Source organism: Ictidomys tridecemlineatus, chromosome 15 (genome assembly GCF_052094955.1).
Source record: "Ictidomys tridecemlineatus isolate mIctTri1 chromosome 15, mIctTri1.hap1, whole genome shotgun sequence".
NCBI classification, from domain to species: Eukaryota; Metazoa; Chordata; class Mammalia; order Rodentia; family Sciuridae; genus Ictidomys; species Ictidomys tridecemlineatus.
In genome coordinates, this window is record NC_135491.1 from 47925371 (window position 1) to 47942999 (window position 17629).

Genomic DNA, 17629 nt, shown 5'->3' on the forward strand with positions numbered 1-17629 from the left:
CTGAAGAGTGCAAAGAAGCAAAGAAATCACACTGAGATGATATTTTCCTTTATGAGACATTTCAACAATCATAACAGAGAGAATGTCTTATGAGCTGACCATCAGTTTTAAATATGGAAAATGTTTCCTGTCTCTAGAGCAGTCATTATGTCCTTATATATTTGATGTCACTAACAGAGCAGCTGAGAAGTTTGTCCTATAAAAAATCACATATTTAACATAAGGAATGAAAAGGGGAAAAGAATATGATTGCTTCCTAAATCTTGATATATACCAAGAGTCCTGTATGTTTGGTAAGATACATTCTTGATTTGGCTGCATTATTCGCATCCATTTCAGTTTATTATCTTTTTTCATAATCCATTATTATTTTTGCATGGTTTTGGTACCTTCTTTTATGTCTTTAATAGTGTTAGACATACTTTTGGCAGTTTCTATCAGACTATTCTATCACCTGAAATTCTCAGAAGCCTCATTCTGCTGTTTGCTTTGCGTAGCACTCACTGGTTTTGATTTTGGAGCACGTGGGTCTAGCCTCAGCCATCCTTTGTCATCAAGAATCATAGGTGACCCACATAAAGGTGTGGCTCTCCAGAGTATTTTGAGGTTTTCTCCTGCCAAATGCCATAGTGATATTACTGGACTGAGACTAAGTTTGATTTTAATATTTCAGCTTAGAGGTTTCTGAACTTGGTGGATTATAAATATAAATCCCCAAACTCTATAAGTCTTAGTCACAAATTCTCGGGGGGAGACTTATGGGCCAAGAAAAGACAAACCCTGTTGTGACCACAGATGGGTTATTTTTCCCTAGGCCAAGAGTCCCAGTGTTGTGTGGAGATCTCAGTTCCAACTTATTAACTCCCACGGGCCCCTGTCCCCAGATGGGTGCTAAAAGCCAATTCCTGCAGTCACTGAGATTGGGCCAAGCTCCTCAAGGCAGATAAGTTCCCAGGGCTTCCTGCCCTCATTTCAGTTCTCTCTTTGGATCTGGTGCTCGGGGAGTGCCCTACTTGCAAATTTAGCCCTTTATTTAAAAGAATGCGTGTTCTATTTTATTCAGAATATCTTAACATTTGGGGTATAAAGGTTTTGAGGTTATCTGGTCTACCATATGGGTGGAAATGAAACTGTCAACTCATTCTTCATGCTACAGCCAGCGAGACCTTTTCAAAATACAAGTGTGATTTGTTTATTAACCTCGCATAAAATCTTGAATAGCTGCCCAATGGTCTTAAGACAGATTCTGAAATCTATAACCTCTAAGGCCCGGGATGGACTTGGCCTTGCTTCTTTCTCCACTCTTATGTTGCAGTTATATCCCTTCACGTTCTCTGTAGTCTACTCTCTGTAGTCTAGGGTTCTTTTAGATTCTAGATTGTACCTAACTCTTCCTTATCATAGCAACCTGCCACACTCTGCCCTCTCTTCCTGGAACACCCCCAGTTTACTCACCATTCCAGATCTCAGTATAAGTACACAATGGCAGTCATCTAGGCCTGTTTCCTCTGACATGTGTGTATATTGCCCCAGACACCTCTCCTTTATTGTGCTTATCACAACCGTGACTTATATTTATTTTTGTAATTATTTTTTTTTAGCATGTCTCTCACCCAGTAGATTGTAAACTCTACGTGAAAGCAAGGGTCATGTATGTTTTTGTGCACTGTTTTTATTAGTCAGTAAAATTAACACTAGCTGCTAAGCTCACATTGACATCAACAATCCTAAAATCACCATCATTCAACACTCTGCAAATTAATTACTCTTGCCATATTCTAAAGTGAGTCATGCCACTTTTCTCCAATTGGATTCCCAGAAACCCAGGTTGCGATGCATCCCTGTCACCAATATGTTACCAACAAGGTCACATTGGAAGGGAAAGAAATGAAGGATTATGCGGGAAGTTTTTAATCACCCAGGCCAGGCACACTACTCTTTCACCCACATTCTATTGGTCAGATCGAATCAGATCTAATTGCCCCCATGCAAAACAGCTGGGAAATGAAGATTACTCTGTGTACCTGGGAAGAAAAGGAGAAAAATGATTATTAGGCAAGCACTCATGTCTCTGCCTTACCTTTTTACCTAAGGGTAATTCCTGACAATAGACAAGTTCTTGATAAACATCAATTGAACAAATCAACAAATAGATGAGTGGATGGGCATATGGATGGAGGGATGATCATAATGAGGGGCTTATTCATTCCACTATTCTATAAGCTCTTTGTGTGAACAAGCCACATCTGTATGGTTCATCATTATGTCCCTATTGTAAGGGGAGATTTGGGCTCAAGTAGAAGCTCACAGAGCACACGGTTACCACTACTTGGGAGATTTTGTGGAAATGGAATGCTATTAGGTCTTTTTAAAAAGGTGTGGAAAGACCTTGGAAAAACAATTTAAGAATTGGTGAAGGCATGGGAGAGATGGGGTGGGGAGTAGCAGAAATGATGAAGAAAAGTTTGGCATGCATGTGGTGGAGGGGGCCAAAGAAAGGAATCGGTGGTGAGAATGAAGAACATTACAGGGGCAACATCACCTGGCTAGTGTCCATCTAAACACCATATCTGCCGAGCTGCAAACTCCATCATTGTCTCTTTTGTTGTCTTGTAGACTTACACCTAGGAATAAGGGTGTCTCTTCAGTGAAACAGCATATTCCCTCCTCCCATCTTGGCCCACAAGTTTAAAATGAGTAAAATATGCCCATGAAGGATGTGTTTGGATTGAGCAGGAGTTTGGTTCTGTAGAAGGCACTTTGCTTCTGGCCGTGCAAAATGGAAAGCCACACAAGTTCCAGCCCCAGCTGTCAGGCCGGGATTTCGCCCTAGCCTCTCTCCAATCAATACATAGAAATGCCTGGTGCCATCAGGAGGGAGCTGCATTTTTAAAAAAATGAATGAAACAGGACAGCCAAAATCTTTACCTTCTTTATTTTCTTCTTGGCAGCTTCGTACCAGGGATGGAGATGATCCTGACGGGCAGCATGAGGGTGCTACCTTCCCCATCCCCAAGAAGGGAATCAGGGCTACAAAAAAAAGTAGCCCTATAGCACAGGCTTCCGAAATGCACTGTTAGTGACAGGGGAGCCGCTCTAGCTCTGGGGCTACAGCAGAGCCGTGAGCTTTAGTGGATCAATACTTTAGTCTTGTCATGCTAATTGCTCATTGGTTGACATTCATGATCCTTCCTTGCTCCCTCCCTATGTAAACTCTTTACAGCTGGAACGGCGGGATGCAAAAATCCCACGCCTTCAAAGCCAGCTCCTGCAGAAGACAGAGGGCCTGGCAGCTGAGGTATGGTGCTCCCCCATTTCCTTGTCCCCCCCCCTTAAAAATGCTTCGTGTGTGTGCATGTGGTGGTGTGATCGGGAGACGCACGAAGAAATACCTGGGCTCACTCTCCTGTAACACGTAAAACAGTATTACCTTTTCAGAACAAAACAGTATCGCCTTCCCTTCCACTCCCTCCAAAAAGAGGAAGAGAGAAAAAAATCAAAACTGAAAAACATCCATTTGCTCTATGAGTTGGATCACAGCCCTTCTGTTTTGGTGATTGTGTCACTCTCCACCAGTTCACAATGAATATGTACCTGCAACTGTCCTCTCTGCTCCCAGACTAAAGCTGCTGTGAAAGAGAGAGAGAGAGAGAGAGAGAGAGAGAGAGAGAATGCGTGTGTGTTCACGCCTACCATATTGGCTTCCTGTCCCTGGAACATCAGCTTTTCTAGCTGGCTGAGCCTGTCCCCATAACCACTGTTGCCACTGAGACCACCCCAACTCCTACCCTGTAAGCTTCAGGCCTATGCTATGCAGGGTTTTGTTAAGCTGTTTAGTATTAATTGATTTTTTTCCCATTTTTTTCTTTCTTTCCCTGGGCGGGTCAATAGCTGGATGCTTCAGGAGCAGAGGATCTATCAACTGCAGACCAAGCATAGGGAGCTGCAGACAAACCTGGAACAGTAATCCAGCCAGCTCCAGTCGCTCCCAGTCGGCAGCAGGAAGCAAGCCCTGGCCATGAGGCAAGAAATCGACTCTGACCCAATCCTTGAGGTCTGGTAAGTTTCTTCACTTTTGGAAAGTGAGGCAAATAATAACCAAGTCTTTTTTTTTTTTTCTTACGCAAAAAGAGTCGGCAGCATTTTGGCTGATTTCAGTTAATGAACTAAAGATCAAAATCGGGAAACCCACAGTTCTGGGAGGATGCGTTGGGGAGGGTGGGTTGCCGGATCGACAAGGGCTAACCAAACTGCGATCCTAAGGTGAGCCACTGCAGCCAAGCAGATGTCCTGGACATCGATCCTTGCATCCTGATATTGATTTCCTCTTGGGGCCAAGAATGGGGTGGACCTATGGAGGACAAGAGGGGAACTGACACCCTCCCGGAGGGCCAAGCAGCCCTAATCGGTGATAACAGTGTTAAGTGGTCAGCCTAGAGATGAGGTTTGCTCAGATCTATTGATCTGCACTCCCCTGGGATATAAATCCTTCTGAATTTGCTTCCGTGGATATAAATATTTATAATTAAAATAGCTGAGAAGCTTCTTATAGGCACAGGGAGAATGGCCCATCCCAGGATTAGGCTTGGTATCAATCACTACTGTCTCTCTACTTTGTGTACTCTTCTCATTCTCTTACATCTTTTATTATACATCTCCGTTCTCTGTTCTGCACCCTATTTTGCTCACCCTGAGTGACAGGCACAATGTCTCAGACTATCAGAAGCTGGAAAAAAATCTATTCTTTCTGAATGCTGCCTCCAGCTGAGGAGGGGGTGCTCCTCTGGTCAAGGCTACACAGTTTCTTATGCATTCAGGAGCCTGGACTTAGAAAGGGATGGGCTATTTGGGGGGATCGGGGGAAGACATTTTTAGTTATTGCTTTGTTTTTGCTTTTATTTGGGCATCTGTTTGGATCCTGTAACAAAAAGGCTTCCCAGAGCAAATGTGTTAACCAATGCCGGGACCCTGCTTTGGCTTGCTTTGCTGTGTTAAATCTAGGAGAACAACTTGAAGGGCCTCACACTCCTATTTCTCAGCACCTCATAAATTTGGGCTCCCATGAAGTAAACAAAACCTTTCTCACCCAAGAGAATGGAAAAAGAAAGGATGATATTGGGGAACTACTGAGGGGCAGAGTCCCTGAAGCCACCTGGCAAGACTGAGACTGTTGATCAAAGCTTTGTCCACCGAAAGGACAACCTTAGAAAAGATTGAAACCATTCAGCTTTAATTTTTAGGACTTTAGGATGAAATTTAGGTGGTAGGGCTTGAAACTCATTCACTTAGCTCCTTAAACCCGTCATTTATGCATCTGTGTTCTCTGTTCTGAACCCTATTTTGCTCACCTGCATCAGTCATAAGACATAAATCTGTTCACTCCTAAATCCATCATACACTTTGGTGTTCAGGATGCAATTTTTTCAGTTTGGGAACTTCTGAGTATTTTTATCAGGTGTCTGTCTTGCTTTGTTGCTTGTATCTTGAGTGGTGTGTCTTTGTGGGTCTATTTGAAGCAGGTTCCATTAATTTATAATTTATACTACAAAAATTTTAAGTACTTTTAATCTTATGTTGGTCATCATGGGTGTGCATACACTGCATAGGAGGTAAAGAGAGTTCTTTGGATTTTGTGTCTCCCAATTTTGTTTGTTTGCTGGTGATCCTGAAGGTAAAATCTATGGCTTCAACCATGCCAGGCACTAAGCACTCACTATACCACACAGCCACGCTTCTCTGATTTTAAAATGTTCGGTCATTTCAGTCCACGTGGGTCAGCCCATAAATGTCTGTGTATCTTCCTGCAGGTGTTCATTGGGAAGAAATGAACATAAGCAAGTTAGAATAGTGTTCTACATTTCTCTCTCATTCATATTAACTGTGTCTTTCCCAGATGCAAATTAAGCTTTGCTTCCCCACCCTTTTTATCCAGAGGTATTAGTTTCAGAACTCAAATATAGCTCATTTGTCTCTTTTAGCACATGATTGAGGGTTAGGGACTATTTGAATTGGCAGTTAAGGGTTAGTATTTTGGACCATTTGGCTTATATAATTTATATAAAATAAAAGTCTCACAGGTAGAATTTCAATAGCCTTGGCTTAAGAATGTTTCTCAGCATGCATGAGAATGAAAAAGACTTCAAACAAAAAATGGAAGAATGTTCTGGTTAGTAACTTGTATGCTTTTGTGGTAATGGAGAGGATTGGAATGCAGTTCTCTTTGTTTGGTTTACATGATAACACCCAGAATGTAAAAGGTGTATTTTACCATAGAAATAAACTTTAATATTGACCTAGAGAATGGAAGGCCCAGGCTGGTACTTAAATCCTCCTCTGCTAGATTATAATGAAAAACATAATAAGAATAGGGTTTTTTTAAGGGGGGAAAAACAAGATCTGCATTTTCGCCTATTGTTTATAATATTTGTCAATATTTGCTTGCATGATTCCTCTGAAGAAGAAGCTTATTTGGAGAAACTTATCTAAATTTTAATATTGAATATGCTTCATTAATGAAATGTGTATGTATTTGTGATCTTAGTGCCACTAAATATAAATAACAGATAAGTTCATTGCTATCTTGTGCTACAGGTCATATTTGAAAGCTTGGATGCCAGATATAGGGAATTGATTGTATTATGGAATCATCTAGTCACTTATGTTTTATTGTCTACAGTCTTATAGGAATTTAGCTCCTGTGTTATAGATAGATTTGCCTGATACATTTGCATCTTGTATTTTACACATACAGATCTATTTTTCAATTCTATTTCTCTATAAAGTTATACCTTCAATATATTTTATAATGCAAGGATATAATAAAATTTCACTGTTGTTTCTATATGACATAAAATGTAATTATGGTGGTATTTCACTATTTTCATAATAATAATATACATATTATGTTTCAAACCTTTCTAATCATCTCAACATACTCATTTGATCCTCAGAGCAAACTTATAAGTTAAAACAAGAGTCATTATCTCCAACAATGAAACATGCACAAGGTGCCACAAATATTAATGTCAGACTTGAGGCTGTGACCTGAAGCTATGCACCCCTGGTCAAGTGTTCTTTCCACAACTACCAGCTGCCTCCGTTAATGTTTGATAGCAGCTTAGCATATTCTATATTTCCAGCGTCTGTTACAACCATTGAAATGCTTGTAAGGCAAATGTTGGTTGATTTTAATTGTCTGTAGCATCCTACCAATGCAAATAAAAGTAGCAAATAAGTATTTCAGGCATCTTTCCTTGGCCTTTATCCTACCACAATCTGCTGCAGAAGCTGATATCAGGAGGGACCATTTTTGTTAGTCTCAGAAATTCTGTATGCACTGTTAATATGCTTAATAGGTTTGTTTCCTAGGAACATGTCCTTATGAAAATATGGTGAGCACATATTGCCCACTATATTTTGCAAAATTGTTACCTACATGTTTTTTCTTGATACATATCAACATTTGTTTTAAAGAAACATTGTGTGATTTGAAGCATCAAAATGAAATGCTTAAAGTCATAGAGAAGTGTTTCCTTTTCCTGCTTTTCCCCAAACTCCTCCCCATTCAGGGTTCTTAAACTTTGCTGTGTCTTGTATCCCATTGCCAGTTTGCCATAGAGATAAATCTTACGGATGCTTCTGAAATAATGCACTTAAGTGTGCATAAAATAAAACATGTCAAATGACAAAGGAAACCAATTTATATGGAAATTAAATTACCAAGATATTAAAATCAATTAAATATTAAAAAGTTTCTGGTATGATAATGTGTGCTTCTTATTAATTCATTGATAAAGTGCAATAGTGAAGCTACTCCTATGGCAATGTTGAGCCTAAAGGATATTTTGAAAAACCTACAACAATGTCTTATATGGATATGATATGATGGCTGTGATTTCTATTGGTGATACAGTCACGGGTACTGTGAATGTTGCTGTGATTTATAATCTATGTTTATAATTGAAGGGAGTGATAAATAATGGTTCAAAGTTAGAGAAAAGAAAAGGTTTTGTTCTCTACCCATGTCATAGGCCTGCTGAATTCTATCCATCTACTCCTTAGAAATCAGTGGGTGCAGGTTAAAAACACCTCTTCTACGTCATTTCTACTCATTTTTCAAAACCCAACTAAAGCACCATTTCTTCTATAAAACTTTACCAATGTTCCCCCAAGGGGACTCAGCTGCCACTCTTCTGTGCCCCAAGAGCACTCTACAGCCTCTCCAACCTAGCACTTGGCGCTCCACGAGGTCTGTATTAACTTACTTACCTGTCATTCCTACAGGAGCACACATTCTTGAGGGCATGGGTCATGCTTTATAGACTTTTTACCACCACTTGGCACAATATCTGGCATGTAGCCGGGGCTCACTAGACACTGAAAAGGAAGAGAGAGGAAAACTCAAAGACAAGGGAACCATACATCATAGACTATGATCTTAAAATAGAAAATTAAAAGTCAGTAGCTTGAATGTTTGCTTAAGTCAAATTTTCTATCAGTGATCCCTTTGGATCCCAGAGTGTCAGATGACCACATGGACTCATTCTGTTCCCCTTTCAGTGCGACTCTCAAGTTACAACCTCTTAGAAACCATGAGCACGTGTTAATGACCTGATAATAACAATATCCCAGGTTCAGACTTGTTTCTTTTCTTGTAGGTTCTCATTTGTACAGGCAAGAGAAAGGGGCAGGAAGGGCATGGAGATAAAAGGATTTCTTCCTCTTTCAAGGGCTTTATCAGTCAAATTTCAAAAGACAGGGAAGATGACTTTAATGTTAGGGCACATGTATAATGAGTGAGTCCTCCCTAAGACTATGTACTTGAATCATCGTTAATATGTCCTCGAAAAATAGAACACTAATAATAAGCTTCCTAAGTCCTCAGCACAAATACTTTATGTAGGATAAAGACAGAGGAAGGTATGCTATCAGATGTGTACTCAGCTTCTCAATATTAATGTCATATAAAAATCAGGACTTATTCATGCATATTGACTTAATTTTGTATGCACGTCTCCCTTGCCTGTAATAAATACTTGCCATTCCTATCCAAATGAATGGGTGTTCACATATCAATGTGAAGCTATATATTTCCTGGGTACAAGTTGATTTTGATCTGCATTGTGTTTGTTTATTACAGGAAGAAGACAGATATCAGAATAGAGATAAAATTGGGGGGAAAATTATAGCCATTTTTATTGTCTAGTAGCTGTCTTCCATTCAGTTTTCCAATGCACAGCATATGAGGAACCTGAGTCTTTGATTAACAGTTCAGTGACATTCAGTACGCCTTATGGAATATCTGAAATATGCTAGTCAGCCTCACTACGTTACTAAATTGAATCTGATTTATATAAACTTCTAACATCTTAACTTAGATAAAGTTAATTTCACCTCATCATTTAATAAGGCACTGACCCACATCCCCTGCATGTTTCCTACAAGTGGTGTCTTCTCAGGGTCCTTTGGTAAAGATCTAGGGAGCAGATGCTAAACAGCCTCCAGGGCCTTGCCCTTGTTTCAGCACTCACCACCCACTGTGGGGAAAAAAAGTTGAAAAGCAGGATTCTCAGCCCTTCTTTCCACTAGCATTCCTAAACGGTGTGTGGGTAAGAAATAGAGGAAAAACCAGACAGTGACTATGACAGTAAGTAAGAAGTAGCTTGTGGGAAGGATGAGAGCCAAGGGATTGATCTCCAAGGATCAGCTCCATTTAAGCCTCGTCACCTTTGGAAAGAAAGCTGCCCATGGGCTTAACTGATGGGACTGTGTTTCTAGTTCTAAAGTTTCGCTTATGTATGGTCTTTCGCCTGTCTCTCTGACTTCATCATTCTTTTCTTTGGTTGTCATGCCTCTCATTCCTGCTCTCCCACTCTTTTGGAAACATCTTCCATTTTCTGTTAACTACTACTCTCCATTTACCGATTTGCTGTATAACCTTTGAGCTCTTCAGGGGGAAAACTCTACCTAAACCTAAAAGGTGAGAAATATTTTGAGAGAGGAGGCAAGTTGATCTAAATACACACAGAGAAACATTGCTAAGTTTGTTTGTTTGTGGGTTTTTTTTTTTTGCAAATAAATATAGACATTCTTAGTGAAGATGATCATTTTAGCATTCCAGTAAGAATTTGATATTTATGATCAGATCACCCTTAACTTTACACAAGGCTGTGCACATATTTCCTGGGTACAAGGGAAAATGACTCTGGGAACACAATCCCAACAAGCAGAATAGGAAAAATAGCTTAAATACTATCCTGAACTTTACAACAGACACTTATCTTAAAGGAAACCAAGAAAGATTATTAAAGCAATTTTCTTATGATTATTTTCTTGGATTATTAAAGCAATTTTCTTATGATTATTTTCTTATGTATTAAGGCAATTTTCTTATGAATTTAACAATGGAAATTATTTTTGACAATGAACATTTTAAAAATTCTTGAAAATTTTTAAATACTTTCTGCACAGAAAAAGGTGTCCTCAGTAATTATCATCTGGAGAAATGTAAACCCTGTGCCTAACGATATAACGAATCAGATGTTAAGAGAGAAAAACTGAAAGGCTGTAGAGGATAATGGAGCCCAAGCGCACGAGACAGCTTTGGGAATGGATAAAGGACAAATCATTCCAGACAAATGTGATCACTCTTTTAAATCGCATTACAAGATTAATGGGTGAAGGGAATGCACTAGAGGTAATATATATGGATTTTACTAAAGCATTTGATACACTGCTCCATGAATTTTCACTTGCAAAATTAATTCAAATTGGGTTGAATATGTGCATGGTCACATAGATCGAAAATTGGCTGAAGGACCGTAAACAAAAAGCAGTGACAAATGTCAGTCCCTCACATTTAGGTGGGAGATAGTGTCCACCTCATCTATGAGGACCCATGTCCACATGGGTCCATGTCATATAACCTCCTCTCTAATTACCTGGGGAAGGAGAAAGGGAAGGAGATGACAGAATTCACAGATTTTGACATAGGAGGTGTCACGAAACCAAGGCACGGTTAGAGCAGGGAAAGCGCTAGAGATAAAAGTAGACAATGGAGTTTTGTTCAGTCCTAAAGAAGAATGAAATCGTGTTTTTTGCAGGAAAATGAGTGGAACTTGAGGCCATGATTTTAAGCAAAATAGGCCAAATTCAGAAGGTCCATGGTCATATGTTTTCCCTCATGTGGGAGCTGGAGAGGAAAAAGGAAAAGAAAGGTGGGCCAGGGATCTCTTGAAAATCAAAGGAGACCAGTAGAGGAGAGGAAAGGAACCAGAGGAGGGAGGAGAGAAGGGAAAGAGGAAATACTGGGGAACCAAATGGACTAAATGATATTGTTATGTTGTGTGCGTGAACAAATATGTAATAGTGAAACCCACTATTAGTACACCTGTAATGCCCCAATAAAAACATGGGCGAAAAGCAGAGAGTAAAATTTCATAGAGGTGATGCTTTGCTTTTGTAAAGATGACAGGAACAGAAGATCACTAGGAAATAAATACACATAATTTTTTCATTTTAATTTGCTTAAGGCAATGGATACTGGAATATCAGTCATTTCTCCAAATATGTAATGAAGACAAGGCAAATAATCATCTTGAGAGAACTTTGGCTTATAGGACTCCTGACAAAAAAAAGTCCCCAAACACCATTTTGAAAACATTATTTGGTTGTTCAAATTTTCAAAATCATAAAATTTCATTGTTTAAAAACATAATGAACTCTTAACGAGTAGTCTGTATAAAATTTGATTTTTCTTTTACTGAGAAAGAGCAGAATCCTACTTACTATCAAAGCCCTTTCATATTCTCCATTCTATCCAATCCTCTTGACCATACTGTAAGGGAAGTATTCCCACCCTTGACTCAGAGATGTGGAAACAGAGGCTCAGAGGAGACAAAAGACTTACACTATACCATTGATAAATGTCAGGCTTGTTACTTATGCCCAAGTTTTATGGACATCTACTCTTGGGGTCTTTCTCCTAAGCATCGAGGCTTCTCGTGTGCATTCCATTTAAGAGACTTTTTTGGAAGCCTTATACCAGGGTCTGACATTGACTTTAAGTTTATCCTCTGCTGAATTATATAACATAATGGAAGGACGTCCGGTGGAATCTGGGACATAGAAGGCACCTAATGGTGTTTAGCTCATTCTCTTGCTTTTACCCTATTTACAATTTCATCATTCAGCAGTTCCCAAGCACCAAATGAGTACTGGGCACTCTCCAGCTGTGCACATCAGTCATCTTAGCTCTTTTTAAATTTTAGGTCTCCAAAATTGGACCAGAAGCTCCTTGAGAGAAGACCATTGTGTCTGTCTGGTCACTGTAGTGTCCCCAACACCTCACATACAATCAAATAATGACTTCCTGCCCTCTCATCCCTCCCAAGTTCCCATGAGCTTTGAACAGACTAAAGCCTCGTGTGCCCACCTCATTCCTACATGCAACCTAGAAGAGTAGAAGTCCTAGACAGGGACTGGATAAGGAAGCTGGATTGTGACTGCTTTTGACAAGTTGTTTGTTGTTGCTTTATTATTGTTTTCTTTTTTGTCTTCTACCAACTCCACCCTGTGGCTTGTTTCACCATGACTGATAACAAGTTAACCAGGATGGGAAATCCCTTGGCTGCTGGGAGGACCTACTGCCTAAGGATGGGTACTGACCTTCTTCCATGCCTACCCGCAGCCTTTCTGCAGGAAGCTATAGGCAAACAGCAAGAGCCCATGACTTTGCAGTTTTCCTATAATATGCTATCCTGCAAATTTGAAATCAGGGTAGAATAGGGGAAACGCAGATTATAGAAAAGCTTGGAGACCCTTTAGTGAATAGACCAGTCCAAGGACAGGATAGCTCCGGTTATCATTCATAGTTCAGAGGCCCCCATGCATATGGCCACAGCTGGGCAAAGACCTGATCACTGCCACCTCTCCTGCTGTGGCCTCTCCTTAACTGTGTCCCTGGCTAGTTCATATTCCCACAGAACAAAGGCATATCCTGCCTGGGATTGTTTATCTCACAGATATTTCTTCCCACAATCAAACTAGTTGTATTATTTCCAAAAAGAATACTTGGGTAGTTTTCAACCCTCCTCTGCATTAGGCTTATTGCAGTTGGGCGAGTGCACATGAAGCTTTCAGTGAAGTGTCAGGTGTAATTTAGCACTGGGAGATGAATTATGGGATTGCCCTTTAGGAAAAGGCTGGGAGCTCAGCCCTGCCTGTCAAATAGGTCCCTGCCTTATAGTGAACTCTGCAGGTGAATGAATCAGTATTTGGCATATCAGCATTTCATAGCGCCTCCATGCTAATGTCTTTTTGAAATGAAACCGAGAAAGCTGTTAACCTCAGTTAGCCGGGTGTCCCCTCTGTGACCAGGATAAATCATCAGTGTAGAGGCTGAGAACTCTGTTCTTACTGCTTTGGGGAATGAGAGCTGGAGATGTAGGAAAGAGGATGGGAAAAGTCTCCAAATCTCAGAAACCTAAATAAGGGGTTTTATTTCCCTTAAAAGGAGAAAAAATAATATTTCTCCTTGCCCTAAAAGGATTTTGAATAATTTCCTTCAAGTAGATATCAAAACCTTACTTTTTTCCCCAAGCCTTTGTGTGTGTGTGTGTGTGTGTGTGTGTGTGTGTGTGTGTGTGTGTGTGTGTAAGCTCCCAGAGTATCTCACAATTGAAAATCTGGTCTTAACAACCAGAGCAGCTATGGTCAGCCAATTGGGAATTCTCTTCCATTTCCTGAACATTTTTCCCAAGATTCACGTTCAAATAACCTCCATATGAAATCCTCACGTGAACTTTATAAAGCAGGAGTCATTACTTCTCAGTTTATGCTTGAACACACTCAAGTAGGGAGAAGTTTAAGGAAGAGGCAAAGCCTAGGTCAAACCCAGAACTTCTTCAGTACCTGGTTCCCTAGTCAGCAGCTGCCTTGCAGCCCATGGCAACCAGGTGTGAGGCCAGGCACTGGAGTCTTCTAACAAATCACTGCAAAGAGGTTTGTAACCTAAGCACACAGGCTTGTGTGCCTGCATGTGTGTGTGTGTGTGTGTGTGTGTGTGTGTGTGTGTGTGTGTGTGTTGAACTTAGGGCCTCACAGCATGACACGGGCTCCTTTTTGCTCTAAAGGCTCTTGACTGCTTCCTCCTCCAGCTGTCCCCAAGGGAAGGCTGGTTATTACTACTTACATCCCCAGCCCTTGGTATTTACAATCAGCTGTGCAACTGCTTCTATTAGCTCCAAGGTGCATGTTATTCCCTTTTCCATTTTGCTTCTTGAGCTTTCTGAACTGAGAAAGGAGTAGATGACTCAAGGTAAAACCCACAACTCTGAGTATTCAAGACAGGCATGGAGGGAGATGCTGGAAGAATTCTCAACCAGCAGGGAAACAAACGAGGGTAAGTGGGCCGCAAGGTTTTTAGAACAATTATGGATTCATAAGATTCTTCAAATATTCTTACATCCTAGAAAAAAAAATTAAAAATATAAAAAGCATAAATTATAAAAAAGGGCAGTAGGAGGCAGGCACCTGTGGAAGTGCGGCTGTGCTTTAAAAGGAGCTTTCTTGCTTGCTTGCTCCTCTCCTTCTGGGTTTTGTGGGAGGAGGATCAGAACAGCAAGGAAACCAGCTTGCAGCTTGCAGTGACAGCACTTAATTGTGGATAGGATATAAGGTACAAAGGTCGGAGAACCACCAGTAGAATCCACCTGCATCATTTTACAAAAGTAAAAACCAAAGCTCTGAAGTGTTAAGCAATTTTCCCAAGGTCACAAAAGTTGTTAAATTGAAAAATTGTAACTTAAATGCAAATATTCTGATGGGAAGCCAGTGTAATTTTGTTTGTTTCTGCAGTGCCTGGGCTCAACCCCAGGGCCTTCCACATGCTAGACAAGTGCTCCATCACTGAGCTACCTACCAGCCCAGGAAGTCAGTGTTCTTTGTGACATCTGAGGTGGTCTAGAGGAGTTCCCTTCCTTTCTCAAAAGTCCCAAGTGACAATCTAAAGAAAGGAAGAAAATAACCACCCAGTGTTACTCAGCTGAGAAAGAAAGCCTGTATTTCAGGCCTTTATTTCACTCTTTTTTGCCTAGGTTCCACTCACCTGCTGCCATGAAATCACTTCTTCCACTCGCTTCCCCTGACCTTCGCAGACAAATGAAACCAGATAATTTTGTCGTGGTTAAATGTAGTATGTATTTTACCTTTGAATGCGCCTCTGTACTTGCACTTATCTCTCATGTGGTAATTTATTTGCTCACTGGTCTCTTGTTCTTACAGGCTGTGAATCCGTGAGAACTCATTAACCTCAGTGTTCTCCTGCACCTAGTACCCTATTGGAGCCAGGAAATAGCACGATACCCCATAGAAGTTAATTGAACTGAGTGTCATTTTCTCTCCAGCAAAGCAAAGTAGCCAGGCAACTCTGAATTTCCCATTACTCAGCAATTATAAAGATCTATGCTCTTGGGCCTCACGTGGAGTTTGAATGTTAGTAACAGCTTCTTCCATTCAATTGGCCTCTTTTGGGGGGGGTGGAGGGTATTGGGGATTGAACTCAGGGGTAATCAACCACTGAGCCATATCCTCAGCCCTATTTTGTATTTTTTTTTCTGATACAAAATAAATTTTTTGGGCTGGGGTTGTGGCTCAGTGGTAGAGGACTCGCCTCACATGTGCGGGGCCCTGGGTTTGATCCTCTGCACCACATAAAAATAGATAAATGAAATGGAGTGTCATGTCCAACTACAACTAAAAAATAAATATTAAAAAAAGAGAAATATTTCTTATATTAATTAATTAATTAATTAATTTCCGTTCCATTACAAAAGACCTAATTTTCTTAGAGCAGTTTTAGGACCAGACAAAATCGAATGTAGGACACAGAAATCGCCCATATATCCACTGCCCCCATACCTGCATAGCCTTCCTCATCATCAACATGTGAGGTGCTTTTTCTTATTCCTATTTTATATTTTATTTAAAGACAAGATCTCACTGAGTTGCTAAATGCCTCACCATTGCTGAGGCTGGGTTTGAACTCACAATCCTCCTGTCTCAGCCTCCTGAGCTGCTGGGATTACAGGCATGTGCCATCACACCCAGCCCAGTTGGCCTCTCTTTAAAGATTGAGAAAAACAGAAAATAATTTTCAAGCTTTTCTGGTACTTGTAATTAAATAGTATTTGCAGTGATTTGCAGATACCCAAAGTGTGTCTTCTCTCTGTGAATCCACTGGAATTGGGATAACATTAGTTTTATTTCTTATTCTATAATGACAGTCAATCAAGCTTCATGGAAAATTCACACTTTTTTAAGAGAGAGAGAGAGAGAGAGAGAGAGAGAGAGAGAGGAGAGAGAATTTTTAAAATATTTTTTAGTTTTCGGCGGACACAACATCTTTCTTTATATGCGGTGCTGAGGATCGAACCCAGGCCACACGCATGCCAGGCGAGCGTGCTACCTCTTGAACCACATCCCCAGCCCACACTTTTTTAAATATATATATTTCCAGAAGTAGAAACATACACAGAAATCAGTTTCCAAATGGCAAAAATAAAGGTGTAAGGAAGCAAAGAGACTTGACTTCACCCTTAAAGGAGTAACATTGATGGTGGGAGACGGTTCAAATGGACACAAAGGAAAATTCTAATTTTTCCAACTTGAACATCAAAACTAAATTCAGGAAAATGTAATGTTTTGCATTCCCAAGTGTTCATTTGACCCTCAGCATGTTAGTGGGAGGGAGACTCCCAGATCATAAGTGTCTCTCAATTAACATGTAAAAATACATTCACAGATTTTTGAAACTGGCTTTGTCTTCCTTTGTTCCGTGTGGAAAAACCAACTTGGACCACAGCTGAGTCACATTTTCATCCCAATGGGGAATTTATAGAGCTTTCCATGGAAAGAGAAGACAGGGAGAGCATGATAAACCCACAAACACTCCTCAAATCCAGCTCCAGCAAGGAATTCGGCCCCCACTCACCCTTCCCCTTATAAAAGCCACCTTAACAAACAGCAGGGTTGACAAATTGAACTGCATCTCCTAGGATTCGCTTAGCATCCCTTGAACATGAACGTGCCAGAGGAAAGCAAGGAAAATAAGAGAAAACCCATAGTTGTCATGGAACCCAGATAGCTGAAATTTCATTATATTTACCAAATATTACTAACTATGATAGGTCCCTCACCATCACCCATAAAAGAGTAGAAGGTCTCCCACCCTGCATCCTTTATCCTACAAGAAAAAAAGAATCTAAGTTGAAACAGAAGTCTCGCATCATTCTCTCCACCTCCCTGCACTGTGTGCGGGGGAACTATTTCTCCCAATGGAACTCTAAATTCCTTCTGCTCTGGTTTAAGCAGAGGGACTGCAATCAGTCTTTCCTAATCATCCCTCAGGTGAAAGGGCCAGGAAGAAGGAAAAGAAGATTGACCGACACTGGTCCATCTTAGACAAAGGAATTTGGGACTGTTTTCACTTTCTCATTTGGGGTTTACCAAGATCAGAGGTTGGCATACTCCAGCACATGGGCCAACTGCCTTTTTTTGTAGACCAATTTTATTGAAACCCAATCATACCCATTCATTTACATATTGCCTCCAGCTACATATTGTAGTGTTT

General features: G+C 40.4%; 1 protein-coding gene and 1 long non-coding RNA gene across 3 annotated transcripts in view; one reads left to right on the top strand and one right to left on the bottom strand.

Annotated features, from left to right (window-relative positions):
* The first annotated feature begins 3591 nt into the window (after positions 1-3591).
* Pmfbp1 (polyamine modulated factor 1 binding protein 1) overlaps positions 3592-17629 on the top strand; it is a 157544-nt gene continuing 143506 nt past the window's right edge. The window contains exons 1-2 of one of the 2 annotated variants that reach the window (XM_078032610.1): positions 3592-3791; positions 3892-4059. The gene's annotated coding sequence lies outside the window, so the exon portion shown is untranslated. The remainder of the gene's footprint in view (positions 3792-3891; positions 4060-17629) is intronic. The other variant, XM_078032612.1, reaches the window with a different exon arrangement.
* The window catches only part of LOC144370898 (uncharacterized), a 47003-nt gene continuing 34583 nt past the window's right edge, over positions 5210-17629 (bottom strand). The window contains exons 2-3 of the long non-coding RNA XR_013430976.1: positions 8269-8376; positions 5210-5801 (exon numbers count right to left, since the gene is read on the bottom strand). This is a non-coding gene — a long non-coding RNA (uncharacterized LOC144370898). The remainder of the gene's footprint in view (positions 5802-8268; positions 8377-17629) is intronic.